The following is a 22,011-nucleotide window of genomic DNA, read 5'->3' on the forward strand; positions in this document are numbered from 1 at the left end:
GTTAATGCCCTCTGCTGTCAAACCGTATGCGTCGGCAACAATTAAACTATGCAAGCCTTTATTCGCACGACCTTTGTTTCAGTTTAGCTTTCTATTTACTTGTACACAGTTAAATGTATGTACGATGTGTAGTGTGTAACATGCTGTGTGTCATGCCGCACGGAAGAAAAGACATTTCGTGGATAGCTGACCATCCTGAAACATTTACATATGACGGAATTGTTTTATATTCTCGAGTTTGTGAGAAAAAGATAGTATTAGGACAAAGTTAATATGAGCACATTTTGTTAGTGCGAGTTGCCTACATCAGGGGCAGGTATGAGCATTGAAGCAAGGGGAATTCTGAGCCACTATGCATTGTGCCAGATGTATTAAAGATGGCGGCGATTACGTCATCAAAAATGGCAGTGTGTAGACTTGGCAACAGTGCGCGACATCATCCAAAATGGCGGCCAAGACGTCAGCTGATGACATAAGTACCATTATCCAAATGCCAGCTATTGGCGGGAAAGTGCCACACTTACTCCCCTCGCTGAGAAAGATGGCAGGAAGTTCAACTTCCAACAGGATAATGCATCACACCTTACAAAATCGCGGGAAGATAGGTCACTTGGGCTACCACCACATTCCTAAGTCATCCGACCGCCACCTCATCCTAGCAACTGGCGCCAAGTTTGAATTTTGGTGGTAAAGAAAAGTCAATTTGCTTATCTCTACTAAGCTAAGAAAATGGCTCAAAAGAAAGGACACATGGACTATCCTCAGTCACCCCCACCGCCACCACATCCTAAGGATTTGTGCGAAAAGGACTTGACCAGTGCTGGACAAAAGTCTTTATTTTGCATGCACCAGTCTTATTTAAACAAATTTATGCAGCACAGCCAACCAGTGTGTTCACCACGAGGTCCAGACTCCAACTGACCTAGTACACAGTACCACCACCAGAGGGCGCAGTCATCTGTGATGTAATCAAAGATGGCGATACAAAAAGGTGACAGACAGTGTCTCCACCAAGAGATCTACACTCCAACTGACCTAGTACACAATACTGCCACCAGAGGGCGCTGTCGGCTGTTCCATGACGTAACTCAAGATGGCTCTGGAAATGGCGGGAAAACGACTCTGGACACAACTCTTTATTTTGCAGACAATGTCTCTACCGCAAAATATAGAGCCAACTGACCTAGTGCACAGTACTGCCACCAGAGGGTGCTGTCATCCCTCCTATGACATAATCCAAGATGGTGGTCTGGAAGGGAAAAATGGCGCGAAAATGACTCAGCCAGTGCTGGGCTGCTGGAGAGAGTAAGGAAGGAGTGTACTTTATGTACTTTGGAATAATTTATTTAGGGATGGAATATATTTATCACACTGGTACAAAACACATGCTTGGGGTTGCAATACACAGTTTGCAGACCTTAAACTACTCCTAAATAATGCTCTGCAGACACGCAAACAACTCCTAACTTAACAAAATAATATCAAACAGCTCCTAAATAATGCAGCACAGTGATGTGTAGACATGCTCAGTACTCGTAAACTGTCCAAATAGCGCGTAGCACAACCTACAGACCTGCTTGCGAACCAATGCAACGGATTTTTGCAGACACTGCCTGCCACCCCCCCCCCCCCCTGTCCATTGGAGCGCACACGCTCCCAGAAGTCATGATGCACCAATAACCCTGTGAAGTAACACGGCCATCAACTGTCAAACCACATACACAAGTGCCTGTTCGGGTCCCACATGCATGAGGTGCTGGCATCACTTTCATACTCAACACCTGAGAAATACCTCTTGTAATACGTGTTCACCTAGGCACTGTTGAAGACGGGGCCTAATAGGAGCAGAGATCTATATACCAAGCACAGACACTTCAAGGTGGGCTGTGTGCATGTGTTCACCGCTGCTGGCATGAACCCTCCCTCTACCTGCGGCGAAGAGCTTACTGCTGAGCGACGCTGCAGAAGTCCGTTCCAGAATAGCACAAGCTGCTTTCTCCCTAGCAATTGTAATAGACCATGCATGATGTGTGGCTGACGCATCACCGCACGTAGCTACATATCATCACAAGCACACCTAACAACGTACTCACATGGCTATCTAAAAGTCGAACTCTAGTAAATTGCGTAGTGTCCCAGAAATACTTAACGTGCACTTTTGTAGGAGTTTTCGTGATGTCTCACCTTGTATGCATGGAAATTCTTTCCCTAACAGAACCTGTTTATGAAGATAGTGCAGAATAACGTCGAATGCACTCGTCCCAGAGGCTCTAATATGACACCCTTTGTGCTTTCAACATACGCAAACGTTCTCACCACCGTTTAGAGACTCGTATATCCCAACACAAAGGATGAATCAAGCATTATGATTGGCTCTTATCGAATTAGTGATGCACCTGGTGTGGTTCTTTCTGCAGATGTGACTTTCAATGGCAAACAACTATTTTACACTGATCGCTATATTGCACTGATGACTAAACCCCACAAAGTGCAATACATATCGTCAAGTACATACAAGATTCACAAGAATATTGTAAGCCAGGGAGATATTAAAAGGTGTAACTACAATTAAATATTGCGATTGCTCCTACAGTCTGACACCAAGCAATGAACAGGCAATGTCTCCTATTCACGACTGTGCTGCTGCAACATATCTCAGTATCTATAGTGCATATGATTTTCCATGTAAGAAATCTCTCATACCCTCACGGTTATCAATGAGCTGAATCTATACGTCCCTCACGATAGGACAGAAAGTCATCCTCTCTAGTCATGCCACAATATAAACGATAGTAACTTTACAATGCAATATATACACATTTTACACAATGTAAGCCACAGTAACTTTACAATACAATATATACACATTTGACACAAACAGTGCAGTTATCTTTTATATATGTACAGCACAAATAAAATGATATTCCTGCACTCACAACGGCTATATGTCACAATGCTCCACAATCCTAGGGAAGCACTGTCAGCCTTTTCTTTCCCTCTACAGACGTGACATTCAGCGGCAATAAACCATTTTACACTGACCACCATATTGCACCGACAACTACACCTCACAAAGCGCCATACGTATCGTCAAATAAGAAAAGACTCTTACTCAATTACACTGTTCTCCCACTGAGGACAGGAGCTTGAATATTAGAGCGTGAAACCTATCTCCAACACAGCAATATATCACCGCGTATCATATTGATGTAGTAAACATACAATTCATATCCTCCACCACACAAAATCATCTCTTTTATATCAGAGCATCCTCAGTGGACCGAAGTCGCTCTCATAACTGTTCTACAAATTTGGGATCGTTTCCCCTTGGCCCAGAAGCGTTACTGTTTCTGCTCTGAACCTGCTTCCTTGCCTGCTCGCTTTTCTATGTACATCTCCAGTCTCAAGATTACAAGAACAAGTGTATTTCCACTTGGTTGGCCATAATATTATACCATTTTCGCGGTACTTCTCGATATCAAGCACTAGGCAACATCCTACCGATCGCTAGTACAACATAATTCCCAAGATATACACTCCTGGAAATGGAAAAAAGAACACATTGACACCGGTGTGTCAGACCCACCATACTTGCTCCGGACACTGCGAGAGGGCTGTACAAGCAATGATCACACGCACGGCACAGCGGACACACCAGGAACCGCGGTGTTGGCCGTCGAATGGCGCTAGCTGCGCAGCATTTGTGCACCGCCGCCGTCATTGTCAGCCAGTTTGCCGTGGCATACGGAGCTCCATTGCAGTCTTTAACACTGGTAGCATGCCGCGACAGCGTGGACGTGAACCGTATGTGCAGTTGACGGACTTTGAGCGAGGGCGTATAGTGGGCATGCGGGAGGCCGGGTGGACGTACCGCCGAATTGCTCAACACGTCGGGGGTGAGGTCTCCACAGTACAGCGATGTTGTCGCCAGTGGTCGGCGGAAGGTGCACGTGCCCGTCGACCTGGGACCGGACCGCAGCGACGCACGGATGCACGCCAAGACCGCAGGATCCTACGCAGTGCCGTAGGGGACCGCACCGCCACTTCCGAGCAAATTAGGGACACTGTTGCTCCTGGGGTATCGGCGAGGACCATTCGCAACCGTCTCCATGAAGCTGGGCTACGGTCCCGCACACCGTTGGGCCGTCTTCCGCTCACGCCCCAACATCGTGGAGCCCGCCTCCAGTGGTGTCGCGACAGGCGTGAATGGAGGGACGAATGGAGACGTGTCGTCTTCAGCGATGAGAGTCGCTTCTGCCTTGGTGCCAATGATGGTCGTATGCGTGTTTGGCGCCGTGCAGGTGAGCGCCACAATCAGGACTGCATACGACCGAGGCACACAGGGCCAACACCCGGCATCATGGTGTGGGGAGCGATCTCCTACACTGGCCGTACACCTCTGGTGATCGTCGAGGGGAGACTGAATAGTGCACGGTACATCCAAACCGTCATCGAAACCATCGATCTACCATTCCTAGACCGGCAAGGGAACTCGCTGTTCCAACAGGACAATGCACGTCCGCATGTATCCCGTGCCACCCAACGTGCTCTAGAAGGTGTAAGTCAACTACCCTGGCCAGCAAGATCTCCGGATCTGTCCCCCATTGAGCATGTTTGGGACTGGATGAAGCGTCGTCTCACGCGGTCTGCACGTCCAGCACGAACGCTGGTCCAACTGAGGCGCCAGGTGGAAATGGCATGGCAAGCCGTTCCACAGGACTACATCCAGCATCTCTACGATCGTCTCCATGGGAGAATAGCAGCCTGCATTGCTGCGAAAGGTGGATATACACTGTACTAGTGCCGACATTGTGCATGCTCTGTTGCCTGTGTCTATGTGCCTGTGGTTCTGTCAGTGTGATCATGTGATGTATCTGACCCCAGGAATGTGTTAATAAAGTTTCCCCTTCCTGGGACAATGAATTCACGGTGTTCTTATTTCAATTTCCAGGAGTGTAGACTGTAAATTACTTCTCTACAAACCCCAAACTTTAGTGAGGTGCAGCGTGCTATAGACCACTGAGTAACTAGAAACAAACAGAAGAAACTGGTATTTCCTTCCTCGAATAACAATGTCGGTGATGTAACAGATTCCAAATCATCTCTATAATTTACAAGCCAACTAAGGTCTTTTCCATGTCTAGAGAACAGACAAACGTGTCTTCTACATGCTAGATGCACACATCACAATCGATCTTCTCTCAGCTAAAGAAAGGCGCGAAATGTGCAGGAGCAGTCAACCAAACAGTTTACATGGGAGGAAATAACAGTCCAGCGCAAACACATGAGCATACACAATCTTCTCAAATTTCCATATGTTCACGAAAGCCACCCAACACATACTAAGTATTAGGTCGCTGTTCGGTCGTCTACTCGATGGCAAAGTTAACTCAGATACATTCCTACACTCCAACAGGGCTCTGCATTCGGACGGCTGGTGCCGTCAACAGGAAACGTGAATCATTCCCACCACTGGCCATGCATACACGGAATCATTCTAGAAAACTGGCCACATATATGTTTCATCATTACACTTACAATTAAATGTTACGGTCGCAGTCTCAATTGAGTGGCATTCGACAACGAGCAAAGTATCAGAAATACACCCTGCTGAAGGCTGCAGCTATGTAAATGGAAATATCTGTACCTTTCTTATGACTTGACATACTCTTCCCTTAGCTATCACAGTACTCCAAGCCAAATCCACACCCTCCTTGTGACTGAACATAGTCATTTCCTTTCCACATCTACATACTTTATAGACCTGAGAGACGTAATCGACCAGATGTTAAAAAAACCGAATCCCAACAACTACTGCATGTTACTGTCACAAGCAGTCTACAGGTGCACACATGGATCCATTTTAAAAGCTATACCCGCTTTACGAATCGAGGTACGTCATTACCTCTGAATGAGGTGGTTTTTTTCTGGACAAATACTGTGACGGTGATCGCAGGAATGTGTATTATCTGACCAACACATAGCCCACGATGCAACATTGTGATAAAATTACCACATATTGAAGGTGATTTAGCTAAGGAACATAGTATGTAAGCGGTATTTGCGACTCCATCACATGGCCCCAGTATTTGTAGCGCATTCTGTCTTGAGACCATATCACAGGTTCTGCACTATATCCACTGAGTTATAGGCGATGACTGTTTAAGAAGTAACACAAACAGTAGTAATAGGTCATGTGCCAAATGAGATCGTACGAAAATTTACACTAGCTTCTCATGTCTCTAGAGTTATGCTATCTGCTAGAAATGATTTCCATCATTCAAGCACATACCTGCGTTGGATTCTGTCGACAATTTCTTTAATGATTACAACCACTGCTCAATCATATTTCTGGCACTCTCATACGTTAAACGAGTCACCTTACCTCAACTTTGCTCCCACAGTGTTGTTGTTGTCTTCAGTCCTGAGACTGGTCTGATGCAGCTTTCCATGCTACTCTATCCTGTGCAAGCTTCTTCATCTCCCAGTACCTACTGCAACCTACATCCTTCTGAATCTGCTTAGTGTATTCATCTCTAGGTCTCCCTCTACGATTGTTACCCTCCACGCTGCCCTCCAATACTAAATTGTTGATCCCTCGAAGTCTCAGAACATGTCCTACCAACCGATTCCTTCTTCTGGTCAAGTTGTGCCACAAACCTCTCTTCTCCCCAATCCTATTCAATACCTCCTCATTAGTTATGTGATCTACCCATCTAATCTTCAGCATTCTTTCGTAGCACCACATTTCAAAAGCTTCTATTCTCTTCTTGTCCAAACTAGTTATCGTCCATGATTCACTTCCATACATGGCTACACTCCATACAAATACTTTCAGAAACGACTTCCTGACACTTAAATCTATACTCGATGTTAACAAATTTCTCTTCTTCAGAAACGCTTTCCTTGCCATTGCCAGTCTACATATTATATCCTCTCTACTTTTACCATCATCAGTTATTTTGCTCCCCAAATAGCAAAACTTCTTTACTACTTTAAGTGTCTCATTTCCTAATCTAATTCCCTCAACATCACCCGACTTAATTCGACTACATTCCATTATTCTCGTTTTGCTTTTGTTGATGTTCATCTTACATCCTCCTTTCAAGACACTCTCCATTCCGTTCAATTGCTCTTCCAAGTCCTTTGCTGTCTCTGACAGAATTACAAAGTCATCGGCGAACCTCAAAGTTTTTATTTCTTCTCCATGGATTTTAATACCTACTCCGAATTTTTCTTTTGTTTCCTTTACTGCTTGCTCAATATACAGATTGAATAACATCGGGGAGAGGCTGCAACCCTGTCTTACTCCCTTCCCAACCACTGCTTCCCTTTCATGTCCCTCGACTCTTATAACTGCCATCTGGTTTCTGTACAAATTGTAAATAGCCTTTCGCTCCCTGTATTTTACCCCTGCCACCTTTAGAATTTGAAAGAGAGTATTCCAGTCAACATTGTCAAAAGCTTTCTCTAAGTCTACAAATGCTAGAAACGTAGGTTTGCCTTTCCTTAATCTTTCTTCTAAGTCGTAAGGTCAGTATTGCCTCACGTGTTCCAGTATTTCTACGGAATCCAAACTGATCTTCCCCGAGGTCGGCTTCTACTAGTCTTTCCATTCGTCTGTAAAGAATTCGAGTTAGTATTTTGCAGCTGTGGCTTATTAAACCGATAGTTCGGTAATTTTCACATCTGTCAACACCTGCTTTCTTTGGGATTGTAATTATTATATTCTTCTTGAAGTCTGAGGGTATTTCGCCTGTTTCATACATCTTGCTCACCAGATGGTAGAGTTTTGTCAGGACTGGCTCTCCCAAGGCTGTCAGTAGTTCCAATGGAAAGTTATCTACTCCGGGGGCCTTGTTTCGACTCAGGTCTTTCAGTACTCTGTCAAACTCTTCACGCAGTATCGTATCTCCCATTTCATCTTCATCTACATCCTCTCCCATTTCCATAATATTGTCCTCAAGTACATCGCCCTTGCATAGACCCTCTATATACTCCTTCCACCTTTCTGCTTTCCCTTCTTTGCTTAGAACTGGATTTCCATCTGAGCTCTTGATATTCATACAAGTGGTTCTCTTTTCTCCAAAGGTCTCTTTAATTTTCCTATAGGCAGTATCTATTTTACCCCTAGTGAGATAAGCCTCTACATCCTTACATTTGTCCTCTAGCCATCCCTGCTTAGCCATTTGGCACTTCCTGTCGATCTCATTTTTGAGACGTTTGTATTCCTTTTTGCCTGCTTCATTTACTGCATTTTTATATTTTCTCCTTTCATCAATTAAATTCAATATTTCTTCTGTTACCCAAGTGTTTCTACTAGCCCTCGTCTTTTTACCTACTTGATCTTCTGCTGCCTTCACTACTTCATCCGTCAGAGCTAACCATTCTTCTTCTATTGTACTTCTTTCCCCCATTCCTGTCAATTGTTCCCTTATGCTCTCCTTGAAACTCTGTACAACCTCTGGTTCTTTCATTTTATCCAGGTCCCATCTCCTTAAATTTCCTCCTTTTTGCAGTTTCTTCAGTTTTAATCTACAGTTCATAATCAATAGATTGTGGTCAGAGTCCACATCTGCCCCTGGAAATGTCTTACAATTTAAAACCTGGTTCCTAAATCTCTGTCTTACCATTATATAATCTATGTGATCCCTTTTAGTATCTCCAGGGTTCTTTCATGTATACAACCACCTTTCATGATTTTCCCACAGTAAAATTCTCAATTCGACGACATTCGAGAATGAGCGAAGTATCATGGCTGTGGCCCTAGAAATAGATATACCGTACCATTCTTATGACTTGACATACTTTTCCTTTTGGTATCACAGTATTCGAAGTCAGATCCATTCCTTCCTTATGACCGGACATAGTCATTTCCTTTGCACATATTGGAACACACATGCATACTTTATATGCCTGGTGCTCATGGCGAACCTATCACGCACCTCCTACTGCTAAGTATAATACTTCTCCAATAAATGAGTGCTGGCGATACGAAATAATATTGAGAGAAAATCAGCGATGGCTGGACATGTCTCATAAGTTTTTGTTGCGAGTGCTACCACTTGTCTTAGAAAGATAGACGTAATCGTCTGACAAACCGCCAGATGTTAAAAAACACGACCATACTGCTGTGACAAGTAGTCTTGGTTCTACAGGTGTAGACAAGTATGCATGTTAAAAGCTATACTGGCTTTATAAATCTAGGTATGGCATTATCTATGAATGAAGTGGTTTTTCCAGACACTGAATATAGACGGTGATTGCCGGAGTGTATATTATCAGGCTAACAGTGCGGTTACACGTCACCTACGTTTCAACCTCGTCATTAAATTACCGAATCTAGAAAGTGATTTGGGTAAGGAATGTGGTATGAAACCGGTGTTTGCAACTCCCTCATGTCCCCAGTCCCCATAAATATTTCTCCAGTATTCGTAATGCATTCTGTCTCGATACCATGTCAGAGGTTCTGCAATATATCGACTGGGTTATATGTGAAAGTTGATTGAGAAGGATCACAAATAGTAGATGGTGTGCTGATTGAGGTCGTAAGAAATGTACACGGGCTTTTCAGATCTCTAGTGTTACGCTCTACGCTAGAAACGCTGTCTGGGATTTGGAATCAAGTCTTTCTAATCAATCACATATCCGCCTTGGATCCTATGGAGAATTTCTTTATTGATTACAGCCACTAGTGACTCATATATCTGGCACTCTCATATCTCGAAACGAGTCACCTCGTTCGAACTTATCTGCTACAGTAACATTTCAGATAGTCCCTATATGCCTCTTGCAACTGCCGCTGCCATTTCTGCAGCTTTGTACATGTGATCGTTTCAATTTAAGTAGGAACTGAGCAGAAGTCAGAGAGAGCTGAATCTACCACCTCCGGCAACCCGTGTAGAAATAGAGTGACCTGAGTTAGTGCGACAGGACCGTTTTTTAATCATTTGGTGGAATGGGAACAAGTTGTCGTAGCTGCAGCAACAGTGTATGATGTGTAAGGTCAGCACCATACGAAGCCTGCTCCTGCAACACGAGGTAGTAGAAAAGACAGTACGGGAACTGGAAGAAGGACAACGGTAGTGCTACAGTATTGTGTTGCGTCCCAAACTACATACAGATACTGCAGTCCGAAGCAGGTTCACACCCCTCAGGAGCCATTCACCTCTATTGCTCCAACATGCTCTCATTGTTACTCTGTACCATCCAACAGAGAAAAATTACAAACTGTGAAAGCTCCTCTAACTTCATCCAATAGGGAACTCGGAAAGAGTTTTACTGCATATCTCTCCTCCCATATATCGAAAACAAATACCGTGTGAATGCCAGCATCGACCACATGTGACGATCCTATTAAATATACAGGCATTGATCCATGGCACAGACCAGTTTAAACTTGCATCGCCTGTACTGTAGGAGGATGAGCGTATCCCACAGATTATACTGTAAATCGCAAGAGTCGCTCCCTGTCACCCTGTGTCATTTGAAATATTGCTTTTTTCCCCTACTATAGCACGCTTTGTACACTGTCATACATTTTGTTTTTTCCACCACGACTTGAACGTCTGTGTCCAGTTCTAAACTGACTTAACGCTTTCTGTCCTGTTTATTGCCTCTCGCAGAAAACTAGACGCGTAAATCATGTTGTTACTACTGCTACCATAACACTCTGCACACACACTTGGTGATTTTAAATAAAACACAGTTACAATACAAGGAAACTGGAAGAGTTTGGCGGCGTTGTAGGCCGTTGGTGGGGAGGCTTGCGTGCCTCAGTGATACAGATAGCCATACCGTAGGTGCTACCACAATGTAAGGGTATGTGTTGAGAGGCCGGACAAACGTGTGGTTCCTGAAGAGGGGCAGCAGCGTTTTCAGTAGTTGCAGGGGCAACAGTCTGGATGACTGACTGATCTGGCCTTGTAACACTAACCAAAACGGCCTTGCTGTGCTGGTATTGCGAACGGCTGAAAGCAAGGGGAAACTACAGCCGTAATTTTTCCCGAGGGCTTGCAGCTTTACTGTGTGGTTAAATGATGATGGCGTCCTTTTAGGTAAAATATCCCGGAGGTAAAATAGTCCCCCATTCTGATCTCCGGGCGGGGACTACTCAGGAGGACGTCGTTACCAGGAGAAAGAAAACTGGCGTTCTACGGATCGGAGCGTGGAATGTCAGATCCCTTAATCGGGCAGGTAGGTTAGAAAATTTAAAAAGGGAAATGCATAAGTTAAAGTTAGATATAGTGGTAATTATTGAAGTTTCGTTGCAGGAGGAACAAGACTTCTGGTCACGTGAATACAGGGTTATAAACACATAATCAAATAGGGGTAATGCAGGAGTAGGTTTAATAATGAATAGGAAAATAGGAATGCGGGTAAGCTACTACAAACAGTATAGTGAACGCATTATTGTGGCCAAGATAGATACGACGCCCACGTCTACCACAGTAGTACAAGTTTATATGCCAAATAGCTCCGCAGATGAAGAAGAAATTGATGAAATGTATGATGAGATAAAAGAAATTATTCGGGTAGTGAAGGGAGACGAAAATTTAATAGTCATGTGTGACTGGAATTAGATAGTAGGAAAAGGGAGAGAAGGAAACCTAGTAGGTGAATATGGTTTGGGGGGGAAGAAATGAAAGAGGAAGCCGTCTCGTAGAATTTTGCACAGAGCATAACTTGATCATAGCTAACACTTGGTTACAGACGAATGGAACAACTGGTAGAATCCGACCTCGGGGAAGATCAGTTTGGTATCCGTAGAAATGTTGGGACACGTGAGGCAATACTGACCCTACAACTTATCTTAGAAAATAGATTAAGGAAAGGCAAACCTACGTTTCTAGCATTTGTAGACTTAGAGAAAGCTTTTGACAATGTTGAGTGGAATACTCTCTTTCAAATTCTGAAGGTGGCAGGGGTAAAATACAGGGAGCGAAAGGCTATTTACAATTTGTACAGAAACCAAATGGCAGTTATAAGAGTCGAGCGGCATGAAAGGGAAGCAGTGGTTGGGAAGGGAGTGAGACAGGGTTCTACCCTATCCCTGATGTTATTCAATCTGTATATTGAGTAAGCAGTAAAGGAAACAAAAGACAAATTCGGAGTAGGTATTAAAATCAATGGAGAAGAAATAAAAACTTTGAGATTCGCCGACGACATTGTAATTCTGTCAGGGACAGCAAAGGACCTGGAAGAGCAGCTGAACGGAATGGAGTGTGTCTTGAAAGTAGGATATAAGATGAACATCAACAAAAGCAAAACGAGGATAATGGAATGTAGTCGAATTAAATCGGGTGATGCTGAGGGAATTAGATTAAGAAATGAGGCGCTTAAAGTAGTAAATGAGTTTTGCTATTCGGGGAGCAAAATAACTGATGATGGTCGAAGTAGAGAGGCTGACGACAATGGCGGAAATGGTCAACGAAAGCTCGAAGATTTTATTCGAATTGCGCGGCTTGAAAACCGTGATCTTTTTATTCACGTAAGCCGTTGCGAAATACTCCGAGAACACTCAACCACGTACTGCCTAATCTACCTTGCAAAAGTGTATATAGCGAAGCCCTTCAAAACGTGTTTGATTTGCTCTGCGTTTTTTTTTAAACATTCTGAAGAAAAGTTCTAGTACATTATGAGACAGGTGATTACACAAGAGCCGGCCGCTTTGGCCGATCGGTTCTAGGCGCTTCAGTCCGGAACTGCGCGACTGTTACAGTCGTAGGTTCGAGTACTGCCTCGGGCATGGATGTGTGTGATGTCCTTAGGTTAGTTAGGTTTAAGTAGTTCTAAGTTCTAGGGGACTGATGACCTCAGATGTTAAGTCCCATAGCGCTCAGAGCCATCTGAACTACTTCGCAAATTCAGCTGGCCCCCACATTCTCGTACAAATATCTTTCCCATACCTGATTATCTGTTATCAGCGCGCAACGAGAGCCACAAGGCACAAGGCCAAGGGAACAAACGTTGTCATAAGTGCCCCTAATAACGATATCAAGCAATTCTACAAGATAATGACACACTGTGTAAGTGTGCTTTTACGCTTTCGAGGTGGCCATTCTGATGGTACGCCTACTGGGACTGTTTAAAAGCTATAACAAACTGAAATCCGTAACCAGTCCGAAATCATTTTATTAATATCGTACGAAGCGTTTCAAGTTTTTAACCTTCAGCTTCCGGTGCTTTTCATCTCCGTTTGGTTGACAGTATCGGGATTGCCGTTCGTGTGGGTGAAGTTATAGTGATTTAACAACAGAACAAACTAAAATTACTAAATGTAATTGAAAATTTGACTGTGATCAAATTAAAACTCACATTATAACATCTACAGAACTTCTGACAAAATCCCAGCGAAATTGTCATTTACTCATATTCCTACCTAGCGTAACGCCAGCTACATGGACGCCACCCCAGATGCTATGGATTGACCGTATCTCAAGATCATGATTAAAGCTGTGAAATACATAGTATGACCTTTACCCGTCGCCAAAGTTTAGCGTCTGAATGTCAGGCCAGAGACGTAAGTCAGAAGTCAATATCCTGGCGTTTCGGCAGTTTTCTTGGTAGTAAATACAAGGTGCCCATATGGTGACGCTTTACGTACGTGAACAGTGCCGTGGTTCGGTTTCTTATGTACAGCGTGTTTGAAAAAGAACTCCCTAGTTTTAATGTGTCCTAGAATCTGTATACAAAATGGTTCAAATGGCTCTGAGCACTATGAGACTTAACTTCTGAGGTCATCAGTCCCCTAGAGCTTAGAACTACTTAAACCTAACTAACCAAATAACTCACACACATCCATGCCCGAGCTTGCGACCGTTGCGGTCGCGCGGTTCTGGACTGTAGCGCCTGGAACGGCTAGGTCACAATGGCCGGCAAAGTGACATACACTATTCTAGTTTGTGTTGTTTGATTCATCAACTCTCGACGTTTGGCTCCCCTGCCGTTGGCAGGTCTGCTTGATCTCGAGACGGCATCAGTGCTGTTTTTTTTCCTCTGTTCCCTCAGTTCAGTTCAGGCGTGAATGCAGTGCACTGTAGAACAACTCTTTTCTGATTAGGCTACATTTCACGTCAGTGGACTCGTTAATCGCCATAACTGTCGGATTTGGGGGGGGGGGGGGGGGCAGTGCATTCACACGAAGTTATTCAGCATCAACGTGACCCTCCCAAAGTTAACGTCTGATGCGGTTTGATGGAAGATTGTGTGTTTGGTCCTTTCATTTTTAAGAGAAGAAATTAAAAATTTGAATATAACGCATTCTTCAAATTTTGATATATTCCCGACTGGGACTTTCACTCTGCAGCGGAGTGTGCGCTGATCTGAAACTTCCTGGCAGATTAAAACTGCACGCCGGACGGAGACTCGAACTCGGGACCTTTGCCTTTCGCAGGGAAGTGCTCTACCGACTGGGCTACCCACGTACGATTCACAAGCTCTCCTCAGAGGCTCAATTCTGTCAGTACCTCATCTCCTACCTTTCAAACTTCACAGAAGCTCTTCTGAAGTTCCAGAGGAGACGAGGTACTGGCAGAATTGAAGCTGTGAGGAAGGTTGTAAATCGTGCTCAGTTGGGGTTTTTGGTAATTTCGTCAGTAACACAATCTTCTGTTGTATTTCTTTAACATCAGCATAACTGGAATGATCAAACTGTTTTTCTTTAAATCATTTCATGTATAACATGGGTGCATGGTTAGTACATGTACTTAGTATGTGTTTGGGATGTGTAACATTTTTCTTAAATAAACTTTTTTTTTTTAAAGCGTGTTCAGTCAGAGGGTTAGCAGGCCCTCTGTAATAAAAAAACTGAGTTGATGTATCAATGATGAACTTCTACAAGTGTCATAGGACGTCCGCCCCGAACAAATACAACGATCAATTACGAAAGAAAATGTGATTAAAGAAAAAAAAAAGAAAGTCGGTAGAGCGCTTGCCCGCTAAGGGCAAAGGTCCCGACTTCTAGTCTCAGTCCGGCGCGCGGTTTTAATCTGCCCGGAAGCTTGAATATATTTCTTTGGGACCATTACAATTCCTGAAAAAGATACACGAGCTTAAAATTTGAAGCTTGTTTCTCAATGTATGTGTAGCTATGCGCATCTTTTTCGTTCTTCCTATGACTGTAGCTGAGGCAGGATGGTCTTGTAGCACTCGGCCTCGTGTTAAAAACTGTAGCACTCGGGCCCGTGTTAAATACTGTCTCTGATCAGCTATGCAAAATTTCGGCATGCAAATAAATTCACCGTCTTTTAACACAGAACACAGAAGCCTTCATACTCAGCATTTGCCTCTCACTACCTCTGTATATGTCTCTCTCCTGCTGTCTCATTTTCCTCCCACAGATTTATAGTGTATCCCAGCGCCACAGTCTCCTCTCTCGCTTACACTGCCACTTTTTTTTTCCTTTGCCACTGCCACTGTCTCCACCATACCGCGGCAGCAAAAAAGTTCTATGAGTGGGGGGTAAGAGGGGTTATATTTTCTCCTATAATCACGTGCTTTAAATTTCGATCCGAACATGCACCCTCCTCTATACCTAGATGTTAAAGTTGGCCGATCTGGGAAGATCCAGAACCCGACCCCCTCCCCAATCCTATGTATGGTGGCCACTCATTCCTTTCTCATTTCTACTGTGTCCTCTCTCTTTTCCTCCCGCTGCTCCTGTTCCCACGCATATCTTTTTCTGTTTTACTGCCACTGTCTTTCACTGACCATCACTGTCTCCTCTCTCTTTGTCTTTATTTCATCTCCCTTTCTTTTTCGCTGCCACTCTCTCTCTCTCCCGCCCATCAAGGTCTCCGCTCGCTTTCTATCCCCATTTGGCACTGCCTCCTCGCTCTTCCACCGCACTGACTCTCTACTGTTGTCTTTCAGCACAAAAAAGCGCAAAATATACTGTATTTGCATGCCAAAATTTTCTGGTGAGGAAGGCAGTATGAGGACTCAGGCAGCTGCTGCCACTTTTTGTCAGAGTATTTTCAAGAGGAACATATTCGCCCTTTTGTGCTCTGGCTGCAGCCTTTTTCCGCTGCTTTCCTGCTTTACCTTGCTGCAGAAGCGTATGCAGCATATATAAAACGAGTTTATAGCTCAGGAAAGTTTTGACAGTTTATTTATATACACCAACACGTTTATTTACTTTGACGTAGATAAAAAAAAACAAAAAAGTGCGCATAAGATAAGGTTAACATAAAATATTTTGCTTTGCCTCTTTCTCAATATTTTGCTCACCGATTGCAATTCATCGATAATACTCGGCTTATTATTTGTATCATAAAAGGGCAAAAATGTGATTACAAATATTTTACTAAATCTGCAGTCTTTCTAGCTATATGTAATTTTACGTTCTTTTTAGGCATGTTAAGATTTTGCCCTGTTTTACTATTGCAGTACTACTTAGGGTACATTTGTATAGGTGTTATACAGAGACAGTGCGTCATAAAGTTTTACTGGTGAAAAAATTCTGATGAATAACAGTTTGATCACCTCAGAAACCCTGAAATTACTCTAGAACCCTTGTCACGTGTCCACAATGACAGTTAAAACTACAGTTACGTCTCACACCGGATATTACGGTATTGGTAACGGATAATTATATCAAAAAAGTTAGCGAAGTTTCCCGAAAATATCAACTTAAGAAAATATGGTAAAATTTTCCACGATTTGTCGTGAACAGAAATTACAGAAGTGGCCATTTCCACAACTGGTATTTTTTTCGTACCCAGAAAAATGGTTTTTCGGGGTTTTATCAGGAATCGCCTATTAACAAATGGTGCTTTTATAAGCCGCCTAAGGTCTACCCTAGAACACATCTAACGCAGAAGAACAAACCGACTTTCTCAATTTGCCTGGGTTGGAGAAAATGTGTAATGTCTATATTTTGAGCTGCGCTGTAAGCTAGTTACAGTATGCCAATTCTTCCAATAGGTATGTAAATAGTCGCTAGGCAGAGCACTATCGAAAACAGTTAAGCCTTATCTCTGTGATCAATAGCCCCCTGAAAATATGACCATTTGGTTATTTGTTGGTTTTGGGGAATGAAGGGACAAAACTACGGGGTCATCAGTCCCTATGACCTTTTGCAAAACCGCACTTTCACGACCGACGTTTTTTTGGAACATATTGGTTCTGTACACTATCGAGCACGGCTCGATGCCTTTTATGAAGATACGCTTGGTGTTTAATAAGAATAGTATGTATTCTACATTTCATCCCAATGAGAATTTTTTTTAGTTCAAATATCCTCGAATTTGCATTATATTTAAAACATGTCAAACCTTTCTTTCAAAATAGCAGTAAAATCTGGTGCTATTTTTTGAAGAAGAAGCCAAACACAGATCTTGCCTTGGGCCCAGACCTTGCCCTCATCGGCCCTGCCTCTTGCTTAGCCCCCACCCCACACCGACACATCACCCTGCGGCCGCCCACAAGCGAGAGAAAGTGCTACGTAAACTGAGGTCGCGATAATCTCAACATAGCTTGACTCGCTTGGGATTCATGTCAGGATGGCCGAGCGGTCTAAGGCGCTGCGTTCAGGTCGCAGTCCACTTCTGTGGGCGTGGGTTCGAATCCCACTTCTGACAATACATTTTTCTTTCATCTATCGGTAATCGCTCTTTGGTCTATTCTGAAACGCTTCGTTAATTTCACGCAATGCATGGTAACAGTGAGGTATGATTTTCTGTGTTTTTTCAAGCTCATTTGAAGCGAATGTTGACCACGATTGATGGTTTAAGCAGGTCTTGGATGATACTATCCCTCTTACTTGTCCAGTGGAACAAAGAGTTCCATTCCTAATGTCGATTCACCGTTAAACTTTACTCCTTCACTTGTAATAACTCTTTTTTTAGATCGTTATGTGAGTGCAAGTTGAAGAACTTTTCTGATCATGACCAGGAACTATCCAAAAAGTTCAAAGTAACTGTACGCAACTTTTCTAATACGTCAAAAATAAATGGGAATTTACAATAGATTTGAATGAGACATAACAACAGTTATCTTCACCACTCCTTAACCGGAAGCGTTTGCTCAGTGACCTGGAAACAGGAACTTCTCAAAATAATTATCCAAAAGTACATTGCCACAGCACTATCTGACTACCCCTCCGTGTTTATTCTTCTGGTGGTGTACACGACCTTAGAATATATCATCTACGACCAGTTTAAGCACTTACTGAACTAGAAAAAAACTGAGACTTATTCGTTGAACTTGATAATAATAAATTTGATTTTGTTGTGGAAGCGTGAGGTTTTGTATTTATGGGTTAATGTGCTTCAGTGGGCTGTCACAGACAAACGACGTGATTTACACACGAATGAGTCACCTGACAAAAAAATTCACAGGAAAGTAATTTTTAAGAAATTTTATGCATGGTGCCCCAGGAGGAAAGGTCAATATTCAGGGGTATGACAAGAACGATCATTCGAAGCAAAAATGTCTAGTAAACACTGACTATACCTTTAGAACTATGAGCACTTCTTCATCTTCTATGCAGTGAAACAAATCTACTGCACGTAATATGGAAAAACTGTCCAGTAAACATGGGCTCTAAAGTGCATACCTTAAGAGCTATGAGCACACGTTCACCTTTAGTGCTACGAAACACATCTGTTCTACCGAACAAGTGCTCATAGTTCTTGAAGCATGCACTTTAAGAGTCCACTTTTACTGTACAATCATCGACTGATCGTTCCTGTCCGATCCCTGAATACTGACAGTTCCTTCTGGAATATCCTGTATTCTTTACTTTTGTTCTGGGTGTTTTTCAATGGTAATTGCTTATCTTTGAGCTATAAACTGAAGATCGATCAGAAATGCGATTTTAACTTTCTTTTGTGTTTTTCCCTTTTTTCCGATATCAGGCAACTTTTTTGTATGGCGAACTACAAATTCATGTTCAGCGCTACAAAGCACAGACAGCAGTAAGACGACAAAAGGGCTCCCCAAAACATACCGCAGAGGGTCGACTTTGGGTACAGATGACTGGACTACGTAGACACCTCAGAGGCAGAGAAAGGCGAGTATCAGCGTGCTCCTAGTAGGCAAACGCGAGTGGCACTTCCACCCTCCCCCTGTGCCCGAATGGGGATTCCGTCAACAGCTAGAGGAGACAGATAGAGCCGTCAAGCTGCAGTTTTTAAGCTGACACAGGATCTGATGTACAGTACCTGACCAAAAGCATCCGGACACCTATTAGTTGACTTTAACATGTCGTGGGCCAATAATTCGCCTTTACGAAGATTTAAGGTCGCCTGAAGACACTTACAGTGAGGTATTTGAATGCCTGTGGTGGAATGACGACCCAATCTTTTTCAAAAGAGCCGAAAACAGAGATGGCAGTGATGGTAGTCCGCAGCGAAGTCGACGTTCCAATTCATTCCTAAGTTATACTGTTGCTTCGGGTCTAGACTCTCGTTAGCCCAGTCCATTTCAGGATCGTTGCTGCCTACAGACCGTTGTCTGACAGATGCTGCTTTATGACAGAGTATATTGTCAAGCTGACAGAAACAATCAACATCTCCGAACTGTTCTTCTACTGTACTCAGTACACGATGCTGTCAAATGTGTTCTTGTACTTCCCCATTTAGCGTTTTCATAAGTCCAATGCTGGGACCACACACTTAGCACGAAAAACATCCCCATACCTCAACACCAACTCCTCTGTACTTCGTTGTTGGCACTAAACATGATAGGGGGCGGAGTTAACGTTCCCCAGGCATTTGCCAAACCCACACCCTTTCGTCTGACTGTCAAAGGTTATAGCGCGGTTCATCACTTTAAATCACTCGTCTCCTACGTCAGCCGCTGTCCAGCGACGTCGCTTTTTGCACCACCTCAAGCGCCGCTTACCGTGATTGCACAAATGTGTGGCTTATGAGGAACAGTTCGACCACTGTACCCAAGTTTTTTAAAGTCCCTTCCCACACTGTGCTAGTTAGACTGCTCACACCATCCCTATAACTGGTCTTTTTCGTACCCTTGAATAGTGGTTTTTCGGGATATTCTTAGGAGTCGCCAAATGTCTACCCTAGACCACACGTAACGCAGAAGAATAAATGGACTTCCTCAATTTGCTTGGGCTGGAGAGAGTGTGTAATGTTCAAATATTGACTTGTACTGTAAGATAGTTACAGTATGCCAATTCTTGCGATAGGTATGTAAATGGTCGCTAGGCAGAGAGCTATGCAAAACAGTTGACCTCCTGTCTCTGTAATCAATAGCCGCCTGTAAATATGACCTCCTGCATAATCGCATTTTAAAGCCCGACGTTTATGGAACATATTGGTTCTGTATACTGTCGAGCACGAATCGATGCCATTTATGAAGGTACACTTAGTGTTTAATAAGAATCATACATATTCTACATTTCATCCCAATGAGTATTTTTTGTATAGTCCCAGTATCGTCAAATTTGCATTATGTTTAAATCACGTCAAACCTTTCTTTCAAAATAGCAACAAAATCTGGTGCTATTTTTGAAGAAGAGGCCAAACACAGATCTTGCCCTCAGCGGCGCTGCCTCTTGCCTAACCCCCAACCCCACCCTGCAGCCGCCCACAAGCAAGAGAAAGTGCTGCGTAAACTGAGGTGGCGGCGATCTCAATATAGCTTGACAGACTTTGGCTTCATGTCAGGATGGCCGAGCGGTCTAAGGCGCTGCGTTCAGGTCGCAGTCCACTTCTGTGGGCGTGGGTTCGAATCCCACTTCCCACTTCTGACAATACATTTTTCTTTCATGTATCGGTAACCACTTTTCGGTCCATTCTGAAACGCTTCTTTCATGTCACACAATGTATGGGAACAGGGAGATATGATTTTCCTAGCTCGTTTCAGGCGATTGTTCACCACTGATGCCTTTCCCCTTCCTTGTCCAATCGAACAAGAGTTTCATTCTTAATGTCGATTCGCCGTTAACCTTTAACCTCCTTCAGTTGTAATAAGTCTCTTCTCTTAGACAGTTATGGGAGTGCAAGCTGAAGAACTTTCCTCTTCATTACCAGGAGATATTCACCAAGTGCAAGGTGACTGAACGCAACCTTTTTAATACGTCATAAACAAATGGGAATATACAATATGTTTGAATTTGCTGTCACAGACAAACGAAGTGATTTTTCAGTATGTCTTTACCCCCGAATGAGGCATCTGACAAAGAAGTCATAGGGAAGTAATTGTTAAAAAAATCCCTTGAAACCTTCTCGTCTGCTTTCGGCTGCGGTGGGGCGAGGACGTCCGCTGCGCCCCGCCGTGCGCGACCGTGAGCGCTTGCTTGTGTTTACCTTCTCGCGGCGCGAGTTGTATTAGGTCCAAGTTCAGTGCGACTATGGCACACACATGGCGCCACGATACGATCAAAATTACTTTCCAACCAGATCACGCGCGTCCTCGAGCCTATGAAATAGAACAGTTCATACGCGACGATCTACGTTTAGATACGGCGACCGTCGTCGGAATACATTTTTCTATAACGGCGAGCGTGGTTTACGTTAAAATGACCAGTGCAGAGGTCTGCGCGACAGTGGTGTCAAAATACTCGAACTCTCTCAGATTCAAACATTCTGACGGGCATATCGGTGCAGTGACGGTGGATCATGCAGGCATGGGCCTAAGGACTGTGAGGGTTTTTGAGCTCCCCTTCGAGGTTCCAGAGGAAGTTGTCAAGGACGCCTTCCGACCATATGGCAATGTTATCAGCCACGTTGCAGAAAAGTGGCAAACTTTTTCGACGTATAAGGTCTATAATGGTGTGCGCCAAATTAAACTTGAGCTCAAGAAACATGTACCGTCCTATTTGAACATCGGTGGCTGTCGTGCAATCATCATGTACGACGGTCAGCCACGTACCTGTTCCGGATGTGGGCAGGAAGGCCATGTTCGATCGAGCTGCTTACAACGTCGAATTGCGCAGATACCAGTGGGAGCCTCCGTTTCCCCGACGGGGACGACAATGCTGCCCCTCACGTACGCTAAGACGACGATGCGCACCATAGTTGAGGACGGAACGGGCGACCACAC

The 22,011-nt window shown here is 43.8% G+C and overlaps 2 non-coding genes across 2 annotated transcripts; both read left to right on the forward strand.

Moving 5' to 3' along the window:
* Window positions 1-17,498: 17,498 nt before the first annotated feature.
* On the forward strand, window positions 17,499-17,582 carry Trnal-cag (transfer RNA leucine (anticodon CAG)). The gene has a single exon. It is a non-coding gene; the product is annotated as a tRNA-Leu (tRNA).
* A 3,046-nt stretch (window positions 17,583-20,628) lies between these two features.
* On the forward strand, window positions 20,629-20,719 carry Trnal-cag (transfer RNA leucine (anticodon CAG)). The gene has a single exon. It is a non-coding gene; the product is annotated as a tRNA-Leu (tRNA).
* Window positions 20,720-22,011: the final 1,292 nt, after the last annotated feature.

Source organism: Schistocerca gregaria, chromosome 3 (assembly GCF_023897955.1).
Source record: "Schistocerca gregaria isolate iqSchGreg1 chromosome 3, iqSchGreg1.2, whole genome shotgun sequence".
Classification (NCBI taxonomy): domain Eukaryota; kingdom Metazoa; phylum Arthropoda; class Insecta; order Orthoptera; family Acrididae; genus Schistocerca; species Schistocerca gregaria.